The following is a 23,609-nucleotide window of genomic DNA, read 5'->3' as shown; positions in this document are numbered from 1 at the left end:
ACTTCTTTGTAAAATCTATGAGATCATCTATTTTTTTGTTGCTTGAATTGTTCAAACAATGTCTGCCTGCCAGAATACATTCTTTATTCCTTTGTTATCTTTTCCACTTCTTGCTTGGAAAATAGTTATATACAAGTGCACCCAGAGACCAATAATTAAAAAAAGATCAATCTAAGAGTATAGAAGTAAAAAAAACAACACCAGAGCACTCTAGTAGCTAGATGTTTTCATTTCAACATCTTAAATATGAGATCCTCTCTCTTTTTTTTTCACATGTTCAATTTCAATATGATTAATTTAGATTGATTTCTCCTTAGCAAAAACAGTTCCTCACTGTGGAATGAAATTATGGTATAACTTTGTTTGTACTCCTCAAAAGTAGCTTTTGTTAAAATTGAAAAGCATTGAGGTATTTAAAGGTGAATCTTGGATGCTATCTGGGAGTTATAAAACATATAAATGGAATCACAAAAGCACATTTACTATTGTTTCATCTGATTTGAATGGAAATCACAAAAGCACATTTAGTATTGTTTCAACTGATTTGAATGGACTAAAAGTTTCAGCATCTGTGGCAATAAGTATCTGGCAGTTAGGAGGCCAGTTAAGCAGAAACAGTTTTAGATTTTTCTGTATAGAAAGGCCATTTTTGGACAGATTAAAACAAGAAGTTTTTATTCCAATGGATCTCAGGTTTGCCTGTTGGGTGTATGCATTTGTTCATTTATTATCTGTGAAAGATAAACAGTATCAAGGCCACAGGCTAAATTTTGTTCTAAGGCTTTCTACTCCCCTACCAGCTTGTGTAGACCTGTACTGCTGAATAGTGACTCAACCCAAGAGTAGGTCATTTCAGGAGAGGAGATGATGGTGAAACTCTTTTGGAAGAAAACCCTGGATAAGGGCTGATAGAGCTTCGGGTCCTTAACATTGTACATCCAGTTTTAATGTATTTATTCACATGGAAGTTATTCTAATATCAAATTAGCATCAGAGTTTTGGGATATGTTTTGTAAGCTTTTCTCCTGCTTCCCAGTTAATTTACAGTATTTTCTGTACTAGAATATATCAACAGGACCCAAGTGAAACAATTAAACAAAGTTTACATATTACTCCATTAAGTCATCTCTTTGTTACTAGATGTAACAAAGTCCCAGTTCTGCCATGTTTTATTCTCTTTCCCATGTTCAAGATTTGCATGTGTGCCAGCTTGTTGACAGTTGCTGGACATTATCATCTGCAGTTTCCTTACCAACGTTGGTTCCCACACTGACTGAGGAAAAAGAGGATGCAGCCACATAACCAACTGTCCTTTTCACATGGAAATGAATTCCATATTTCCATGTGAAATGTTTGATCTTTAAAAATATGACCACTTCATAATGAAATCTAGTTTGCTTTTGAAAAATTCTTGGATCTTTCTTAGAAACTTCTGAAATGTTGGGAGAAGTCTTCCCAGAATGATTGAAAGAGAGAGTTTAATGTTTGTCAGATTTAACATTCTGGGAACTGAGGTTTTGGTGCATAGTATGCAAGATAATAAAATACTTGGCAGAATTTCTACCTGCGAGAACATAAATACTCCAGTAGATTTCTTAGGGTGATTGTAGACATTCTGATTTTGTTGGATAAAATAACCTGATGTATCTGGAGGGAAGGAAGCTTGAGATTATTATTAAGATATTACTTTTAAATTAAAATACTCGTTAAGAGTAAAAATAAAATTATGTCACTTATTCAGATGGATTGTTATAGAAATCAAATCAAATCAAAGCCAGGCCTAACACATTCAAAAATGGATTCACATTAGTAACTGTGATATGACCAATAGAAACCTGTTTGTTTAGTCAATCTGGGCAATCAAGCCTGAAGGTCAGTAGTTGCCTTTCTTAAAATGAGGAAGTTTTTTTAGTAGTTTCAGAGAAGTGGCAAAATATACTCAGAATGATGAAAGCGCAATTGATTACCTTAGAACAGAATTACTGAAGAGGCTATCTACACAAAAGTAAAAATCTTTTAAAGAAACAATGACTCTTTCTCCATTCAGTTTGATTTGGTGACTATACATCCCAAAATTATGATAAAAAGTGATCCTTTTCTTAATGGGTACACTTCTCCTTTCAAGCTTTTCATCAAAACTAATATTTCCCAGATATAATTATCTTCCCGTATAGTACTGGCACCAGCATTTAATTATTTTAGTTCTTCTTTTGTATACTTCGTCTTTAATATCACTTTTCAGGCAGTCAAACCAGAATTCTAGACAATATTTCAAATATAATGATAGGATACATTTTATTGTATTTGTATTTTATTTTCAAACTCTTTCATAATAATCGTTATAAATCATAATAATCATTATCACCAGTATTTTCACTGAACTACCCATGTGAGACTAAGATTTCAGTTTTAATTAATTACTAATCAATCAATATTATCTTGGATTCATATATGTGTTTTGCTCCAGTATGTTTCATTTTATAATTACATTTACCTTTTTGTTGCACAGACGCCTCATTTGGAGAAGTTATTTTTTTTTAAATTAACCCAGTGAAATATTGTTTTTTTAATCACTCTATTAATTTGCTAAGATCTGCAAACATCACATCTTTGCTTTTCATTTTAAAAACTAGTCTCAGCAAGTAAGAAGCATTGTATTTCGTTATGGCAGTTGTAGTATAATTTTCATTTATTCCTGCAAACTTCAGAGTGTATTAAAGCACCAATTTCTTCTTCCCAACAACAAGAACAAAGGCTGGGTTTTTTTTTCCTTTGGTTTTCCATGTTTTCTTGGAAATCTTTTGGCCTTTGGAGCTGTGAAAGGATGTGTTCTTCTATCAGATCAAGAAGTAAGATTTTTTCCCCTTTCATATTATTTATCTTTTCTGTAGCCCTTGACCCAGTCCATTTGGAACTGTATCAAAATATTTATTTGAAGCCGTATATCAACAAGTAGTAGTTCAATTGCCTTGTTGCATAAAAACCTAGAGTACAAGATTAAATCAAATTATGCATTATTCTATTATTTGCCCGCATTGAACATCAGTTGTAGCATCTCATTTCAACCCAATTAAAATAGTGCCTATGTTGCTCCAGATATATTTTTGTTCCTTATCCAAGGAAACTTTGTCCAACTTTGTACGAGGACCTGGAAAATAGCTCTTTCTATTCAGTGCACTGAAACTACACTTTTATGCAAGAACGCAATGGATGTATTCAGACCAGATTTACTTATATCAAAGTACGGAGAAACTAGTAATTCTGTTATAAGAAAGAAAAATTTAGATCTATAGGTGTATCATTGAATATTTATATTGGCGGCAGCCATGACGTAATAGTGATAGCCAGGCTTGGAAAGTAAAAAGATCTTATGATGGCATAACCATTTTAGTATTCCTTCTGGTTGACAAACTGCCTTAAACTGGCTCCAAATGCCTGAAATAGAATATTAAAGTTATCACAGTGGGAAATGTGATTTAAGCAATTCCCACTATTAGGCTTATTTTTAACTCCTGGAATGCAACATAGTTAGCAGATGGAACTGCTGGCATGCCACTCCTGTCTGTTGGGGGAATGTTGGTATTAATATAATACTGAAAGCTGTTGTGGTGCTGAAGTATTGAGAGAAGTCTGGAACATGGCTGGAAATTGAAGAGTTTAGACTTAGAGGAAATAAATTGCGTGGGGGAATTATGTGTTCTGGCCTAGGCTTTCCAACAGCATGAAGCAAACTCCTTGTCCCAACAAAAAACGCTTTTATTAATTTACTGTGAATTCTGCTCATTCACATCCAGCAAAGTCTTTCAAGGGCGGCTTTACAGTCACAGACCTTATCTGGCTTGGAGAGCTGACAGGTCGATATCTGCAAAACTTGGCAAGGAGTCTTGGAGGGTCACGAACCAATTAACCGAACTAATTGTCTCCTGCAAATCCACTCCCCTTTTGCTCTTCTTTTATTTCCTCTGGGAGGGACCATTCATCATCCACCTGTGGCTTTGCTCCTAAGTCGACCCCTGTTCTTTAGCTGTTTCCTTCGTCTGGCAACTCTGTGCATGAACACCCTGTGAACAGGCTCCAGCTGTTCGTCTGCCTCACTGATGTCTGACTCTGAAGGCAGCTGATAACTGGCATATGGCTCTGCCCCCTCTCTGCCTCCGACACAGAGCCTTCATCAGAGCCTTCCCCAGTCTCCAGGACTGGCCCATGTTCCTCCCCAGCCTCCTCACTGTCCAAATCTGCTGTCAGCTCTGCTGACCGCTGGCAGGCCACAACATTACATTCCTATGCATGTCTTAAGAAAAAAGCTTGGTAGACCAAGTATATGTATAAACAAGTTCAATTTTAATGAGATGTAGAAAATGAATAGTTCTGAAAGTCACTTGGAAAGAGGTAAGCTATAGAAATGTGAACCACAAAGAAATAGTGGGAGCTGAAAACAAATACTTAGAAGTGATAATAAATGATTAGGTAGATATGAAATTTTAGAAGAAAGATAGGAGTCATAATGCATCATAATTTAGAATATGTGTATCAGTAAATTTAACTGGAAATGGTCTTAGATCATGGGTGTCAAACTTGCAGTGTCACATTGCCGTCACGTGACATTTTGTGACTTTTTTCCTTTGCGGAGCTGGGGTGGGCGTGACCTATGTGTGACTCATCTGGCCCACAGGCCGCTAGTTTGACACCCCTGCCTTAGATGGATTATTTGTTAACAAACTTTGTTTAATTAAGATTCTTTTCCAGATTCTGAAAGTCAAGATAACATTTCTCAAAAAATTAATGAAAATTTGAGAATATGCATGACAGACAACATGCGTTTTGTTCTGGATCCTAGAATATTTGGCTTTTACTTGCTGAAACAAAATCCAGAAGAGGTTAAAAGACAGGGAAACATGAGTAATCTGCTTTGGCCCTCTCTTTCCTTCTTTCCACAGGTTGTAGGCTAACACACTCACCTATTATCCCAGCACTTTTTTTCTCCCTACTTATTAGCTGTTGTTGGGGGTCTTAAGCTTCAAGTGTGGTTCTGTCCAATTAATGTGTGCTCCCTCTTGTGTCTTCCTTTCCTACCTCTCCTTATCCATCACCACTGTAGTGCTCTTGTCTTTTTCCTACACCCAAAGTATCTGCTTGGAATATGCTTGCTCTTGTCCTCATATGGATTACCTGAAATTGGCAGTTCCTTGAATGGAACCATTGACCACAGAACATTTTGTTCATGCATACAGACCACAGGGGCGGGTTTCTGCCGATGTTACTGCCAGTTTGGTGCGCGCACAATTTGTATGCATGTGCAGTTGTCTTTAAATGGGACTGTGCATGCACAGAACATTAACAAATTCAAAAAAACATGTTGCAGTGACCAGAGAACCAATTTGGGGGCATGGCGAGCCTGCCGTCCCTACCGGTTCAGTGACCCGATTTCACCCGAACCAGTGGTAGCAACCCACCTCTGACAGACAGTGCTCGACATACGACCATAATTGAGACCAGAATTTCTGTTGTTAAGCAAGGCGGTTGTTAAGTGAGTCCTGCCTGCTTTTATGATCTTTATGTCATCATTGTTAAGTGAATAACTTCAGTTGTTAATTGAATCATGCACAAATCCCGCTGCTCCCATTGACTTTGCATTCCAGAAGCTGGATTGGAAGGTCGCAAATGGCGATCACCCTGCAACCATCGTAAATATATGCCAATTACCAAGCACCTGAATTTTGATGTTGTGTCGGTTGTAAGAGTGAGAACCAGTTGTAAGTAACTTTTTTCAGTGTCATTGTAACTTTGAATGGTCACTAAATGAATGGTCATATGTCAAGGATTACCTGTAGTATAAATGTATCCCCAAGAATATATTTTATATCCTTGAAAAGTATCTGCTCAAATTGGGTCTGTCCTCAAGAAAGTTATATAATTTTCTCAAATTAACAACAAAACTAAAATATTCCTTTTCTTTATTGTTATATTATTTTTTCTTTATCGATTTCTTGATTTTTGTGTTTCTATTTTATGTAGTTTCTTAAAAGTTAGGTTAGTTAATTCTTTTGCACATCAAGCTGAGAAATTATGAAAAAGAATACCATAGTAAATGGAATTTCCAGTGACAAGTAGAATGTTAGTTATTTTATTATTTTTTTGTTAAGTGTGTATTCACATGGGAGCAAATCTTAATGCTTTATTGATTCTGTCTCAAGTCAAATGTTGACCTCAACTCTACACTTTGGTGTATATGATACAACACTGTCATCAGTAGTGCAGATTTTTTACCAATAGTTTTAGGACTTATAATAGTTTTTATACCAAATCATATTATACCAAGCTAGTTTAGTCTTTATGTTTTATACTGCAGTTTCTCTTACCACTTTCTGATAGGTAGTCTTTTCTTACTAATTACTTATTTAGCAACTCGTTTAGCCACTGTTTGAAGTTCCGACAATACTGAAAAAATAACTTTGCAACTTTATGGCCTTTGCAAAGTCATGTGATTGCCGTTACAGTCAGTACGCATTTTTCTATATCTAACTTGGGTGGGAATGGATTGGTGAGAAGAGAAGGAAGGCTTCCACTTGTGCATTTTACAACTGCATCACTTAGCCATGGAAATTCTGACTCTGGTTACAATCATTAAATGAGGACTACCTGTATTCCAAAGAATTCTTGACCACAAGAACATTTTATGATGTTCAGAAGCTTTAAGAATAAGTGGCATTAAATTCAGGTGGCCAGTTAAGATTTGTATGCACATTAGATTCTAAAATAATTTTGATTTTATCTGGTTTCAAATTTTTACAAATTTTAACACATAAAATCTAGAATATTGCTCTTTTTACTTATTTTTTCATATTACTTAATTCATTTCATAGCAGTTATTAATGAAATATATATTGTCAATGGAAATAACCAAACATGTTAAACTATTTAATATAGTTTAACATAGTTTAAGAGATGCCACATTTGGAATGGTATAAAAAGGCTTAATAGTACTTTGCTATGATGATAGTCAAAACTATAAACATACCAAGGCATTTCTTGATTTATTGGGCAAGTATTTGTTTACTAGTGATCAATAATAAAGCCTTAGAATGTACTTTAAATTTCTGATAATTCATTGAAAGGTCCAGAGAAATACTACCTTTTATTTGCAATAAGAGAAATGGTCGACGCTTTCGCTATTCAAGGTTTGTTTTGAAAATGTAAGAATGTTTGTTTATTGAAGAGGATTTACAATTATTCCTTTAAAGTACCACTATTTGCCATTTCTTTTTCCCCCCTTTTTAATCAAATAAGAATTCTGGAATGTTTCAAAAAGTTATCTACTGCAAATGAATTATTACAACTTTTGATGCAGGTCTTTTAAATATTTGCTTTAGGTGCAGTCAAATCTATGAACCACTTTTTCCTCCATTCCAATGCAAAATAAAGGATCTTTTAAAAACATTATGGCACTGCTATCAACAACTAAAACAATCAGTCATGTTCTTTATTATGGTCACAGACCAATCCAGATAATAGCAAAGCAAACAAAAGATCAGTATGAAAAACATGTTAGTAAGATCTAGATAAGCTCACAACCTAAGTAATTAATCCCTCACCTGCTCATTTTTCGGTACAATAAGCCTCCCTGCAGAATTTGTCCATATTAAGAATCTTCATGTAGAATAGAAATATAAAATATAGCAGGTCTACTTTGTTTCAAAAGCACAAATGCATCATTAAAATAGGACATGACTCAGTTTTTCAACCTTCCCCTGAGTGGGAAGGACACATCTAGTCTCTTACAGATAGTCCTCAAATTACAACCATTTGTTTAGCAATCATTCAAAGTGAGAACACCACTGAAAACAGTGACTTATGATTGGTCTTTGCATGTATAGCTGTTGCAGCATCCTTGCCATTCACATGATCAAAATTTGGGTCCTTGACAACTGGCTTGGATTTATGATTGTTGCATTATCCCAGGATCATGTGTTCACCATCTGCAACCTTCTCCACCAGCTCACAACAAGTAGAGTCAATGGAGGAAGCCAGATTCACTTAGCGACTATAAGCATTACTTAACTGTAGTGATTCATTTAATGACCATGTTAAACATAATAAAATCAGGCACACAACTCACTTAACAACTGCATTGTTTAGCAACCAATGTTCCAGTCTGAATTGTGATAATAAATTGAGGACTATCTGTATACGGTTATTTGGCCATGGTGGTGCAGTAGCTAGAATGCAGAATTGAAGACTAATTCTGCTGACTGCCAGAAATTCGATCCTGTCCGGCTCAAGGTTGACTTAGCCTTCTATCCTTCTGAGGTTGATAAAATGAGGACCCAGATTGTTGGGGGCAATATGCTGACACTGTAAATGGTTTAGAAAGGGCTGTACAGCACTATGAAATGATTTATAAGTCTAAGTGCTATTGTTATTTTAAAAATTACCCTCTGCCATCAAATTTTGATTTGTTGATTAGGCATTTCTTAGGAACAAACTTCTTGAAATCTCACTTGTTTTTCCAAAATGCTGTAGAGCAATTCCCCCCACCCCCGGAAGAATTATTTAAATGAAAAGTTTCAAACAGATCATTGTGCCATATTTCATTGAAAAGATAAATTAGTATGTTTTCATGTCTAATAATAGAAGAAAATGGGTTGCTTGTTGCAATGCTTTTTGAACTAATCAGTTAAACCTACAGTTCAGTTGTAAATTCTAGGGTTCAAAAACTCACTATAGTGAGCTTCATTTGACATGCCCTAGACTGAGTGGACTTTTTCTGCCATGGCACCTGCATTATAGAATCTTTTTTCCCAATCGGCCTCATCATTCCTGAACTCCCTCAAGACCTGGTTATGCCAGTAGGCCAAAGAACATCAGCAAATGGGTAACGAGGTGGCTTCCTTATGATTAATATTCCTTCTCCTATTTTCCTTTTTGTTTTAGTTTTGTTTTCATAGTTTTAAAAATATTTTTAATAATTATTATATAAAGTTTAATGACTGTTTTCTATTTTTACTGTTAGTTAGTTAGTTTCCATGAGATGTGCATCTATATAAATTTGATATCTACCTACTTATCTACCTAACTACCTACCTGCCTACATACATACATACATACCAGGTGTGGGTTCCAGCAGCCGCCACTGCCGGTTCGCTCGTGGTTGCGTAGCACAAGCACACACTTGCTCAGTACTAAAAATGCTTGTGTGCATGCACTGAATCAAAAAACAAGAGAATCGGGGGCGTGGCAAGTGTGGGTCACTGCCGGTTCCAGCAACCCAGGCCGCCAAGTTACTACCGGTTCAGTCGAACTGGTCTTAACCGGTAGTAACCCACCTCTGATACATACATTTAGGTTGTAAGTATTTCTTCCCTCCTGGTTTAATATTTTTTTCTATTGGAATCTCATTAATTTCAATGCATTCAAGTTCATTGGAATTTTTAATGCAGCCCTAGTTTTAATGCGATAGTGATTACTATTAGGCTATATTCAACAGAGAAAGTTAGAAGAACAATCAAAGTAAGGAAAAATATTTTGAATTTTGAAATGTAGAAGATAGATTTGGTTTTTTCAAGCTTTTCCATAGGCAGCATGGGGTATTTTACTACATGTATAAATGAGATATGAACCTGATTTAGAATATTTTAGTAATTTTGATCTGTGTAGAAGAGCAGGTAAAGCTGGGGTGCAGAGTTAAGCACTTCATTAGCTTAGAGTCATTACAGACAGTCCAAATCCAACCCCTCCTGAATTCCATTGGCCCTTACGTAGCGCCAATTTAATACTGAACTTAGTTGAGTAGATTCTTATCTATAGGCTTGAATAAATCTATGCTGCAATCTAATGAATGGTCCTGATTCTTTGTGCCTAACATCTGGCACCAATACACAGATGTTAATCGGATGTATTATTTTTATTATATTTTATCAAGTAAGTAGCAATGTTTCTGAAAGCTGCCTGAATTAAAGAAGAAACCAGATAAAAACTAACAAGTTGCAATATAAATTAAGCAAGATGTGTTAATAAATCAGACAAACAAACATAGCTTGTTCTGGAATGAGATTTTTTTCCTGAAAAATATATTTACTCTTGGAGTATTCTTTAAATTTTCCTCAATTTTCAAATAGTGCTGATGATAAGGAAATTTACATTTGACTGCAGCCTTCCCCCTCTGAATCCTGTGGCACCCTGTACTGTAGAAGGCAATGGTGAGAACTCCCTTCCACCAACTGGAATCTATCCTGAAAGAAGGAGATGAAACAGCATAACTCTGTGCTTCTCACCCCAAACCTCTGGATTGAGCCAGAAATATATCATGGTTGATGGTATCAAAAGCCACAGGAAGGTTAGGTACAGCAAAGATGAATGCAGTACTCCAATTCTTCCATTCCATACTGGTTCCTGAATACTGGTTCTGAATCTGACAAAAATTATGTGCTTCTGACATACTCACTTTTCTTCTTGCAAGGGGCTGATGTTATATTAAAAACATTTGTAACTGAAGTTATTTTTCTGCAAGGAATATCTTTTAGTTTCTAATGAAGCACATATCTCCAAAAGCATGCATATGAATGTTTTTGCCTGTGTTTGTGTGTCTATTTGTCTGTCTGTGTGTACTTGCATGTGCTTGCATATTTTTGTTTAAGCTTCTGACTTTTTTCGCACTTGATTCCTATTCACTAACAGAAAATACAGTAATTCACATTGTTATGATATGATCAAAATCCATAAGCTAGCATGTGTTCTAGCAACTTCCACAATATTGCAAGGAATTGTGGATTGTTTTCTCAGCTAGCATACACAATCACTTTCCTGGCTGTCCCTAAAATGGAGTCAGTTCAGAAAAATATATATAAAAGATATAGAATCTACTGCAGCACTACAGAAGCAAGGGTGGGCTACTATGGGTTCGCCCGGGTTTGGGAGAACTCATAGCTAACATTATGGCCGGTTCGGAGAACATCCAAATCCCACCCCTGGCTGGCCCCACCCATCCTTCCCCTCCCTTCTCGCCCCTCTCCTCCCAGGAGTCTCCATGCAGCCCGTTTCGGATGCGAGGTAAGTGCAGGACCCATGTGGAGGCTCAGGGAATGGAAAAAACAGGCCTCCTGGAAGTTTCTGGCCTTCGGAGGGTCTCCAGAGCCCGGGGGAGGGAGTTTTCACCCTTCCCGAGGGTCGAGGAAAGCCTCTGGAGCCTGGGGAAGGCAAAAAGCCCCCCCCGCCATGGTGCAGGAGGCTAACTAGGCCACGCCCACCATGGCCATGCCCACTCAGCAACTGGACAGAGAACCCGTTGCTGAAATTTTTGAAGCCCACCCTGTACAGAAGATATTCAGCTTGGTGCTTGGTTCATTTATGGAGATTTTTTTGTACTGGGAAGGGTGAGTTCTACTGCAGGTTCTTGTGAATGAGGTCCTGTTGTGTCAGCAGTCAACAGAATTTACTAATGTAAATCAGCATGGTTATAAAACACGTTGATTTGTTGATAATTTTGGAGTTTTGGACTGCTATACATGGGTAGCCTGGTGCGGTTCCTTGTTCATAAGTTATCACTAAAATGCAGAAAACTGTTGGTATGGATTCAGTATATTCAGAAAAGAATCAGTATTTCTTTTTTGCTTGATGTCCATTTTTATAGGTTGAGTTTAAAGTGGAAAAGGCATGTCATAAAATTAACATCAGTAGACTTTGGTTCACGCAATGCAAATGGAATCCCTGTTAAGTGTAACAGAAGAGTGTTATCTGCAATAGTTTCCTGCCTAATGGCGACAGGGGTCATTAGTATAGCTATTTTCCAATAATGACTTGGTTTCTGTTGTTTTGGGGAAGAATTCAAGTACATAGTGTACAAGCTATAAACAAGGGCTACATGGCTATATTTGAAATAATAAAGCTGAGCAGAACGAGCCCCTTCTTTAATTACACTTTATCTAGTTCACAAAGGAACAAACATAGCCCGTTGACCAGAAGTAAAATTCTATTATGACTCTCAATATTGTTTCATGCCATCTGGAATTAGAGTGATATGCAAAAGAAAGGTTTCCTCTGATTGTTGTTGTGTTTTACCCTTCAAGACTTTTTCAAATTTCAACTTCACATAAAACAACAGATTTTTTTGTTTAAATTAATTTTTTATGCCACCCATCTTAGAATAGAATAGAAAAACAGAGTTGGAAGGGACCTGGGAGGTCTTCTAATCCCTAGGTATTTCAGACAAATGGTTATCCAACATCTTCTTAAAAATTTTCAGTGTTGGAGCATTCACAACTTCTAGAGGCAAGTTGTTCAGTTTTAGGTTGTTTTTCTTCTTGATTAGTTTCCACTCATTGCTTCTTGTTCTACCCTCAGGTGCTTTGGAGAATAGTTTGACTCCCTCTTCTCTTTGGTAACCCCTGAGAAATTGGAACACTGCTATCATGTCTCTCCTAGTCCTTCTTTTCATTAATCTAAACATACCCAGTTCCTGCAACCATTCGTCATGTTTTATCCTCCAATCCCCTAATCATCTTTGTTGCTCTTCTCTGTGCTCTTTCTAGAGTCTCCACATCTTTTTTACATCTTACTGATAGAGCGACTCCAGTACCAGAATGAACTGCCTATAATGATCCACATTCTAATAACTTGATATTATATTGTTGTAGCATGTTCTATATAGGGTTCCCCTTGAAGGTACCTTGAATTTTCTAAGAGTGTAAGAGTAAGAGCCAAGCACAACTCCAAGAGAGTGTAAACAGTACCAGTGAAGGACTTCTCCTGCCTGCCAGAAGGATAGGCTTTTGATACCAGGATATTTTGAGAAAAAAATCTTTCCTTTGATAGTTAACAACTGGAAAGATTGCCTGCATTTCTGTGCATTCTTTTGCTCCAAGTGGCTTTTGGTACAACCTTTTACAGCAGTTTCCAGTTCATCCCCTTTTCAAAAAATATATTACACATCAAAGATAACACTGAAAGAAATGATGATGTCAAGATTTGATTTGAAATAAACATAGATCCAGTTATACAAATATATATGTACAGATCAGATTTTTACTTTTCAAAACAATGAGAGAAAGAAGCAGCATACATGTATTGATGCTAAAAAGTTGTATGATAAATTGAATAGCTCGAAGTATGGAATGTTGGGTGCAAATATGGAATTGTTTGTTGAATGCAGTAAGAATGGTATGTAACAGAATGATTCAAATCAGAGGTGGGTTTCTGCCAGTTTGGCCTGGATCAGGCAAAATGATAGTGGTGGTGGTGGGAGGCTCCGCCCACCTGCCCGGACGCTTCTGTGCACGCACGAGTGAACCAATAGTAAAAAAAATGGAAACCCACCACAGATTCAAATGTAGCAGGGAAGAAGACACGGTTATATAATATTCCCTTAATAGTTTGAAGTGTTCATTGATCAATGTATCAAAAAACACTCAATAAAGTGTTTATTGAGAAATGTTTGAAGGTATGTTGTTTGGGGATGTGATTATATATATATGATTGGTTTACAGTTGGCGCCATGTTAGGTGAAGATTTAAATGATTTGCAGGGTATGTTAGATCCATTCTATGGATGCAACAAGAACAATGGAAAGAGGTAGAATGTAGCATTTGGTCTATTGTGAAAAATGAATATTTGTTGTAACAAACAAAAATGGTTGTGTATAAGAGCATGCTTCTGCTTGCTTTATGATAGTGAGGGTTGGATATCCAGGAGAAACAAATTAAATTGGATGCAGTGGAAATGGGGTGCTTAATTGTGTGTGGTAAAACAAGAAGAAATGTATGGGTGTTGAAATCAATGTAGATTGAATACAACAGTGGATGATGAGTGAAAATGAAGTATTCATGATTCATTCATATAAAGAGAATTGCAAAACAAATATAGGAAGGCAATGTGAATTGGTTGAAGGGAAGGGGAGGATCAAGAAAGTCATGGCTGGGTGAAGATGATGATAGCCTCAAAAGAGAGTGAGAAGCTTAAAAAGAAAATCACAATGAATGGATATGGTAAAAATAAGTGATATAGTAAATGAAGTTGAAATATTGCAGATTTAGCTTTATTTTTCATTTTATTTTTTCAGGCCCTAATTTCTTTGGTTTACTATTTCTTATCCCTTTTTTGTGTTTTGTCTAACTTTGCTTACCTCTGAAGGAAGTAGCTTGCTGAATATGCATGCTTGTACGTAAGGATATTTAGCTACTTTGTGGCTGCAAATTAAACAGTGAAATGGTGTGCTTCTCCCTTGTTGTGGATAAATCCAGGGCAAGGATGTGGTTAAACACTCAATTACTTTGGCACTTGGCAGAGAGAACTGACTCCCACATTAAAGTCTAAACAGAAATAGCTTTTGGGTCAAACTGAGGTCCAAAGGATATTTCTCCTTTGTAACCATAAATCTCTGAAAAACAAGCGTTGTAATTAACCCAGCTGACATTATCCAGTGCTACTCACACTCACACGATAAAATGTACAATATGTTATTTGGATCTGATCAGACCAAACAACTGTTTTTTCTTCTCATAAATAATTTTAAAGTGTTGTTTCTTAGCAGCTTTCAGGAGCCATTTACAAAGAAAAAGCCCCTGCAAATAGAGGCTCATTTCTGTAGTAGAAAGAAAAAAACATTGTGCTGTGTTTCTTCTTCTTCTTCTTCTTCTTCTTCTTCTTCTTCTTCTTCTTCTTCTTCTTCTTCTTCTTCTTCTTCTTCTTCTTCTTCTTCTTCTTCTTCTTCTTCTTCTTCTTCTTATTATTATTATTATTATTATTATTATTATTATTATTATTATTCTAAAATTTCAATATGCTTTCAGGTCTTTCAAGCCAGGCATTTGTGGAACATTTTTTCCTTCTTAATCGTCAGAGAAATAAAGAACATGAATGATTCTCATTATTTGGCTAAACGTTGATGGTTTGCTCAGATATTATCACTGATGTCAGGCCACAAACCTACATTGCAAAAGAAAAAAATCCAGTGTTCTGTTCAAAACAGTAAATAGCTTTTCACTTTGAAAGGACTAGTAGGCAATTAGGGCTATTAAAGATTTGCTTATAATAATCCATCCTCTGTTGATTGTGGGCCTAATATTAGAGTTGCTAGACAAACTGCTTCTAGATATTAGCAATTTTAGAATTAAGGCAGCCTACATCATTATCCTTGAGGAATAGACCAGCATAGAAAAAGAAATGGATTAGAGTAGAACATGGAAAAAAAGAAAAACAACTCACCTGACTCACAGACAAAATGCATTAGTAACAATAATAATGAGATTTGTTTAATAAAAACTGATTAAAAAGCTTTTTAGTGAAATGAAAGATATTTCTATTGAATAAATAGATTTAACAAAACATTAAGGATCTATTTTTCTCCTTGAAAAGTATAACATAATATTAGCCCCTTTCATAATTAATCTTTTTCTTTCACATTCCACATAATATTTCCTGAGTGTGCTGTCAATAACTGCTCGCTATGTTTATCTATTCCTCAACAGCCATTTTACTGATAACTCTCTTGCTGTTGTGATTGTTTTGATAAAAATCAATCTCATCCTGAATATGTTTTGAGATGGATTCATTTTGTTGCTTAACTTTGGAGATTATATTAAAGATTCAGATTTGTTCTGTACATATGTTTGCCAGTCTCACGCATTGTATTTTTATCTTCTCCCTTCTGTTTTTCCTTTTTTATAACTCAGTTTAACATTTTAGATAAAACAGCTTTAGGCAACCATTCAGATACAATAAATGTTATTGATTTTTAAAGCTCTTTTTATGTTATATTTTTAAATTCCCTAATTTCCCACTGTTTTATCTGTTGCTGATTAACTTAAACAATGGGAGCACGTTTACTGTGTCCATATATTATTTTAGGAATTCAAAAATAATTTTTTCCCTTCTGATCATTCTGTCTTTTAGATCAATGCTTCTCAAGGTGTGGCCTGAAGTCCTCACATACTATTCATGGTCTATTTCTTGATTTGAACATAGGGAAAATTTGTTCCCATAATAATAAACATTGCTGTAGTTCCAGTGAGAACTTACTTATTACTGTAGATATACTATATTTTGTCAATAAGATTATTATACATTTCTAAGGGTTATTGTGTGTGTTTTACAGTTATTGATGTTTTATAATTTATGTTCACTCTTGTTGGATAAATGGGCAGTCATATAGATTTGATTAATACAGATAAATAATGTAATAGAAAAATGTGACTCTTGGAGAAGATGCTGTAAATATATGCCTAGTGTAAAAAAAGAGTGGGGAGAGGTGCATACTGGCATAATATAACTTTCTATTCAGGTTCTTTAATATTATTGATGTAAGATTTAAGATGGGAAAGCTTGAGACAGCTGTCGGGAGGCAAATAGTGAGGGGAATCCTTTTTCTCATGCAGGCATACTGATCATTAATTATTATTTTCTGTCAATCAGAAAATGCTATTTTAAATATTAACATATATGAGCAAGAATAGATATATCGTCTTCACCAGTGCTGTTGTCATCTGCATCGGAACTAACTTTTCCAGAAGAATGCTTGGGATTTCCAACAATTTGAACTTTGCACAGAGTTAGTTATCCTGCTGTTCTATTAATGATTTAGCATTACATATTACTTTGAAATGGGTATTTAACATTGTGGAAAATTAGACACTTCTGACCAGGTTTCTTTCTTAGGACATCCCTAGACCTGGAACTTCCTAGCCTTGCCATTGGGCTTTGCCACACCCTCTTTGTTCTGTTGTTTCAAAGTTTTTTTTTTCCTGAACTACCTGTTACCTCCTCCGTGTATGTGTGTTTTGTATGTATGTACGTTTATGTGTTTTGATACATCTTCTATGTTTTATATGCTCCATTGTACGCCGCCCCGAGTCCTACTTGGAAAGGGAGCGGCTAATAAATTCAAATTATTAAATTCAAATTATTAACAGTAAGCAGTATAATTGCATGGGCTGTATTTTCCTCTAGAAGTTTGCATGTTGCAGTCCTGATCTAATCACAGAGCAGCACTTCTGGGTAAATGGGGCCAAAATACAGGTTTGCTCTGTCAGGGGAAAAAACACCCTGTTAGAGACCGATGGACCGTGGCTGATTCCCTTCTGCATATCTTTTGAGATATTGAGAAAAATAAGTCTTTAAAAGTATTCTAATTAATAAACAAACTTTAATAATAAAATAAAACAGAAAATAACTAATTGGTTACATTTTGATAATGAAAACTACGTTTGCCAAAGTTGGCTGCCGAACAAAGAAAGAGAGGAATTTTGGAATGTGTAACGCGTGCGCAATAAATCACTTTCAGATAAGAACCTTTTTTTTGTTTTTATGACCTGCGCAATAAAGCTTTCTTAGTTTAACTCTTGAGTGTCAGTTTAGGCAGTTCAGGCCTAGCAAACTTTTTAACATCGTGACACCCCTTCTTTTGCTAGTCTGGGCTGACGTCATCAAATCATCAATTAAGGCACATCTTCTTTCGCAGATACTCGTGTTGATTTGCGGCAAGTGGTTTGTTAAGCATGTCTGCAATCTGATCATGTGTAGAAACATATTGCAATTTAACAAAACCTTGCTTAACTAATTGCTTTGTGTTTTGATAACGAATGTCAATGTGTCTGGACCTAGAACCTGTGAAATGTGACTCAGAAATATAAACAACAGATACATTATCTTCCATCACGGTGATTGGTCGAATCGGACGTGTCCAGATATCTGTGATCAAAGCATCAAACCACGTTAGAGAATTACAAGCATCTGAAACACAAGCATATTCAGCTTCAGTAGATGAACATGAAACAAAACTCTGTTTTCTCACTTGCCAGTAAACAGGACAACCATTTAGGAACATCATGTAACCAGAAGTGCTTTTGCGTGACTTCTTGTCGCTCGCCCAGTCGGCGTCGGCAAAACAAATCAACTTTGGTTGATCAGTGTGTGTTGGTTCTAGCAATAACTTCATATGTTTAGTGTGTTTCAGGTATTTCAACAACTTCTTAATGCATGACCAATGAAATTGTGTTGCCTTACCTACGTGTCGTGATAAAAGATTAACACTAAGTGCGATGTCAGGTCTGGTCCAACTACTAATGTATAATAGTGAACCAATGACTGAACGATAAAGTGTTTGATCCTCGAACTCAGGACTTAGTTCATGTGTTAAGTTGTGAAAATCTGTTTGCATGGGTGTCTTTGTTGTGCTAGCATCTTTCATGTTGCAATGATGTAGAATGTGGTCAATTTTCTCCTCTTGTGAAAGACTAAACCCCTTCTGTGTCTTTTCAATTTGAACACCTAAATAAGTGCTAATGTGTCCTAAAGATTTTAGTGTGAAGTATCTCTGCAAACTTTTAGCAAAAATCTCACTCATTTTCTTATTTGGACCAATATAAACAATATCATCAACATAAACAAGAATTATCTCATATGCATTGTTAGATCTTTTTGTGAACACGCATTCATCAGTTTCGGACTTAATAAAGCCCATTGAATTTAGTTTGTCAGTAAGACATAAATACCACATTAAACCTGACTGTTTCAGACCATAAAGACTTTTGTTCAGGAACCAGGTATCCCCTTCTTGCTTTCGGAATCCTGGAGGGCTTCTCACGTAGATCTCTTCATCTAGGTCTGCATGTAGATAAGCTGTGTCCACATCAAATTGGAAAACTTCTAAACCAAGAATAGTTGCAGTGGTTAAGGCAATTTTTACACTTTCAGTTCTGACTGTTGGTGAGTAAGTGTTTGTGTAGTCCTCAGGATAACGTTGAGCGAAACCCTGAGCTACCAGTCTGGCTTTGTATAAGGACTCACCATTCGGTTTCTTCTTGATTCTGTAGACCCATCGGGTGCCAATGACTTTCTTGTTTGCTGGAGGTTTTGCAGGTGTGAATACATTAAGTTTCTTCAAACTGTCCATTTCATCCTGCATTGCATCATACCATTTGTCTTGTTCTGAATCAGGAAGCTGTTTGATTTGTGTGAATGTCTCTGGAGGAAGAGTAACGTTGCAAATCAAAGGTACTGGTGATTTTGTCAGTTGCCATGAATAACGTTGTGGAGGGATTCCTTTTGTGGCCCTCTTGGAGCGTCTAGGAACAACAGACCAGTCTTCTTCTTCTTCTTCATCATCATCCTCGTCCTCATGTTCATCGCTAGCATCAGCATCCGCGGGTTGCGAAGACGGAACATCAGGTTGTGAAGAACTGGTAGAAGGAACATCTGCCTGCGAATTGTCATCAGGCTGCGTGGCATCTGGAACACCATCTCTAGGAAAATAAACTTCAGGATCATTGGAATGAATCCTGGACCAGTCAATGTCTTCCTCAAAATTAGCAGATTGTGAAATGACAATCACATGTTTAGTATCAATGAATTTGTACCATTTTGAATTATCATCAATACCCATAAATCTCAGTCTCTTTGGTCCTTGAGTTATAGGAGTGTTCACCATAGCATATGAACCAAAAATGTGGAGGTTCTTGAGATTAGGCTTGTAGCCATACAGCATGTAGAAAGGAGTTTGATTGATTACACTGCTCCAAGTACGGTTGACAATGTAATTTGCATATTTGATTGCTTCACCCCAGTATGCGATACTGAGATTGGCATCTTCTAGAAGACAACGCATCATGGTTTGTAGAACCCCTTGTCTTCTTTCTACGACTCCGTTATGAGCCGGTGTATATGGAGCAGATGTCTGATGAAGAATTCCATTCTTACGCATCCAGTCCTGGAAACGCTGAGACATGAATTCTGCACCACGGTCACTCTGGATTCTGGCGATGCGAACTTGGTATTGTGTAGAAACAAATGCTGCAAAGTCTTTAAAGATCTGAAAGGTCTCAGATTTCTCTCTCATAGGATATACAAATCCATATCTAGAATGATTATCTACAATTGTTAAAAAATACTTTCTGCCACCAAGGGTTGGTGGGAAAGGACCCACTATGTCAGTGTGTACCAAATCAAAAATGCGTGTTGACCGGCGTGTAGCGTGTTTTGGAACTGGAGCCGCCTTGGATTTAGCCTTTTTGCAAACGGCACAATCCAAAAACACCTTACACCCCTTTAGATCCAAACCTTTTGCGAACTCCGGCATCTTTCTAAGAACACGGAAACTGGCATGCCCCAATCTTCTGTGCCACTTGTGAATACACCTGGAATGCAAAGGTTTACCAGTTAGTGAATTCTCAACATTAACAGTTTCATGAGGACCCTCGGGCTTGCCCTGAACAATCTGTTTCTGTTTTCTTTGTTTGTTGGCTTTAGGAGCCTTTGGCACAGTAACGCTTTCTCTCTCTGGGACAACTCTCTCTGGGTCTGCGTTGTGCCTTTTTGGAGTTTGCATACTTGCCTGTGCTTGCCCTTTAGGCTTTGGCTTTAAGTAATAAACACCACCAATCAGCATGGTTTCAGCAACAATATCACCATCTTTAACTAAGTAACTTGCTTTTTCGAGGTGGTGAACCTGGAACTTTAACTCTCTAGACAAGTGACTTTGACTAAGCAAATTACTGGTTGCTGAAGGTATGTAATAAACATCAGGGATGTGTGTATCGAGCTCTTCAATGTAAACAGTTCCTTTTCCCATAACCTTGCAAGTGTGGTTGGTGAAGGAATACAGTTCTCGATACTCGGGCTCTGGTTCGCCCATCTCTGTGAAAAGTTCCCTTCTATGGGTAACGTGCACAGCTGCTCCACTATCTAAAGTCCACAAAAGACGTCTGTCGAACTTTGGATCAGGTTGTGGAACGTTGGTTATGGCCAGTGTTGCAAGCGGAGCTTGTGGATCACGCCTTGGACCACGACGACCTTGTCTTCCGCCTCTACCTCTGCCTCTGGAATCTGTTCCTCTGGGCTGGTACGTGGCGGGAGCTGGAACTCGTTGGGGACAATCCCGGGTGTCATGTCCCACACGGTTGCAGGTGTAGCATTTTGGCATCCTTGGAGCGTAGCCTCTTCCTCGGAAGGGACGTCTGGCTGGAGCCTTTGGTGCTGGAGGCCGTTGCAGATGTGGGGTAGCTAACCTGATAGCTTCGTCTTCCACTAAAAATCTGCAAACGTGGTTAACTGTGCGTTGAGCAATAGGCACGTAGTTAATCTTTGCAACAGCATCTTTCCATTCATAATTCAATGAGTTAATGATGATGCTAATCATTTGGATATCATCGATTACATGGCCATTTTGTCTCAATTCACTTCTCATTCTTTTCAGTTTGGTCAAATGTCCACCAATTCGTTCACCAGGTTTCAACTTCGAACCATGGAACTCAGACATGAGCAAACATGAGGATTCAATTGAAACGGGCCTGTAGCAATCTTCCAAAATAGCCCATATTTCTTGGGCAGTTGCATCAGGTGGAAAGATACCTTGGATCTCAATTTCCATTGACATGAGTAAAGTCGTGATAGCTCTGTTTTCGAGGTTTCTTATTGCAGGTGTCCAGGGTTGACGGGGAGGATCAAAAACCATGGAATGTGTGCCTTCTCTTCGAAGCAAGAGCGCAATTTCACTGACCCAGGCTTTATAATTCTCTCCTGACTCCTTTAATTTGGACTCACCAGTCAAGGGGGTAACTGTGAATACCTGCTGAGGAACAATTTGTTGCTCTGGTTGCAAATCTGGTTGTTGAACCAGGGGATGCTGGGGTTGCATCATTGGCCTTTGCGTGGCAACATCAAATCGGCTTCCTTGAATTTGCCTCTGGCTTTGCCTTATTCCATCTAGGGAGAATTCAACGCCGCCAGGGGGTGTTGAAGACTTAACCTTTGGAGACAAAGTTTTGGCTTCTAAAGGACTCATAGACATATCTCTGAAAATCTGGTCCAATTTCTTAATCTTTTGCTGTAATAATTTTTCTCCGCCAGCAGATGGCAGTGCAGCTTCACTTTTTGGCTGCCTCTCCTTTTTATACGTATGCGGAAGCTCGGTTGACTCAAAGGGACCACGTGACCTCGGTGACGTGTACATGTCTCTTTGTTCTAATTGACCAATGAACTCTGTGGGGTGTGTCTTAGGCTGTTGTTTTGAAGAAGACAAGATGGCGTCCTCAGACATTTTGGGAGTGGGGGAGCTTCTTCTACTTCGCCTTATCTCTTCAAAACACACTCTCGCCTCCCTAGCATATCTTTCCAAACGTTCTATTTGATCAAGATAGCTTTGCATTTCTTGCTCATCTGGGGAGATGTTATAAAATTTGCTTTCTGCGTGGGAGGATTTTAACTCTGCCGGCAGTTGCCGTTTAGACTTTTGCCGTTCATTAATTGTATCTTGATAATGAGGGACATTTACTGACCTCAGTCCGTAGATCTTGCCTTCTGTAACTCTTTCCCCCATTTCTGGCTCGGCACCTGAAGAATCTTGCTGTTCCTGAAGCACGTTTTGATCTTGCTTCTCTGTGTCCGAGGGAGCCTCTTTGTCAGAGGAAGCTGATTCATCTGTGCTCGCCCCATCTTTCTTTTTCTTTTTTTTCTTTTTCTCCGACATTGCTAATTAGGCTTAGTCGGTTATCTTTAGATAGCATGAAGGGAAAATACAGCCATAAATTGTAACCATCTCAGCTGGTATCATCAAAAAGCCAAAACTCTGCTACCAAGGTGTCAACCAAACCTCTGCTACCAAGTTGTCAAGGGAAAAAACACCCTGTTAGAGACCGATGGACCGTGGCTGATTCCCTTCTGCATATCTTTTGAGATATTGAGAAAAATAAGTCTTTAAAAGTATTCTAATTAATAAACAAACTTTAATAATAAAATAAAACAGAAAATAACTAATTGGTTACATTTTGATAATGAAAACTACGTTTGCCAAAGTTGGCTGCCGAACAAAGAAAGAGAGGAATTTTGGAATGTGTAACGCGTGCGCAATAAATCACTTTCAGATAAGAACCTTTTTTTTGTTTTTATGACCTGCGCAATAAAGCTTTCTTAGTTTAACTCTTGAGTGTCAGTTTAGGCAGTTCAGGCCTAGCAAACTTTTTAACATCGTGACATGCTCTACCAACTTGGTGGCAAGTAAAATATTTTTAAGTTACTTCATTTAGTTTTCATGGGTTGGAAGGGAAACTGGAGTAAGTGAGTAGGCAGAATAATATACTGGTTCCATGACCAATCATTGAGCATCAATTGAGCGGTTACATATTAGCTGTTGGGTTTCAGCAAACATTGCAGTCACACAGCACCGAAATCCCTGTAATATCTAAAATGTTGAGAACATCTCAATTCTGAAATTAAAAAGTCTGCGCAATGGAAATGTCATGTATTCGTATTCTATAGTATGATTGGAGCACATGCCCTGAAGTTTGTTTTAAAAAGCTTCAATTAGTCTGACACATTTTTATTTATATAAAAAGAAGAAATGAAAGGATGTGAGCAACAACAACAGGATACTGTAGAGAGCATGTGTGGGAGTAAGAGAGAATGAAGAAGAACACACCACTGCTAACAAGTTTACCCTGTACAATTATATCCTGAGGAAAATATTTCCCAGGCACATTATATAAAGTATGGTTTTGTTTTAGTCATTTTGTGGTGATGTGCTAGTGCAGTTGATGTGCAGTTTCTAGTAGAAACTGTTGGTGTTTTTCCTTCTAAATTCAGTAAACACCAAAACAGCTACTGTTGGCAGAAATTTTAAAATACTAATA

General features: G+C 37.3%; 1 protein-coding gene across 4 annotated transcripts in view; it reads left to right on the top strand.

Moving 5' to 3' along the window:
- The window catches only part of ST3GAL3 (ST3 beta-galactoside alpha-2,3-sialyltransferase 3), a 234,831-nt gene that overhangs the window by 113,490 nt on the left and 97,732 nt on the right, over window positions 1-23,609 (top strand). The window lies entirely within an intron of this gene.

Source organism: Natrix helvetica, assembly GCF_964273705.1.
Source record: "Natrix helvetica genome assembly, chromosome: 3".
Taxonomy (NCBI): domain Eukaryota; kingdom Metazoa; phylum Chordata; class Lepidosauria; order Squamata; family Natricidae; genus Natrix; species Natrix helvetica.
The sequence above is the reverse complement of the archived record's forward strand: the minus strand, read 5'-3'. Positions and strand labels throughout refer to the sequence as shown.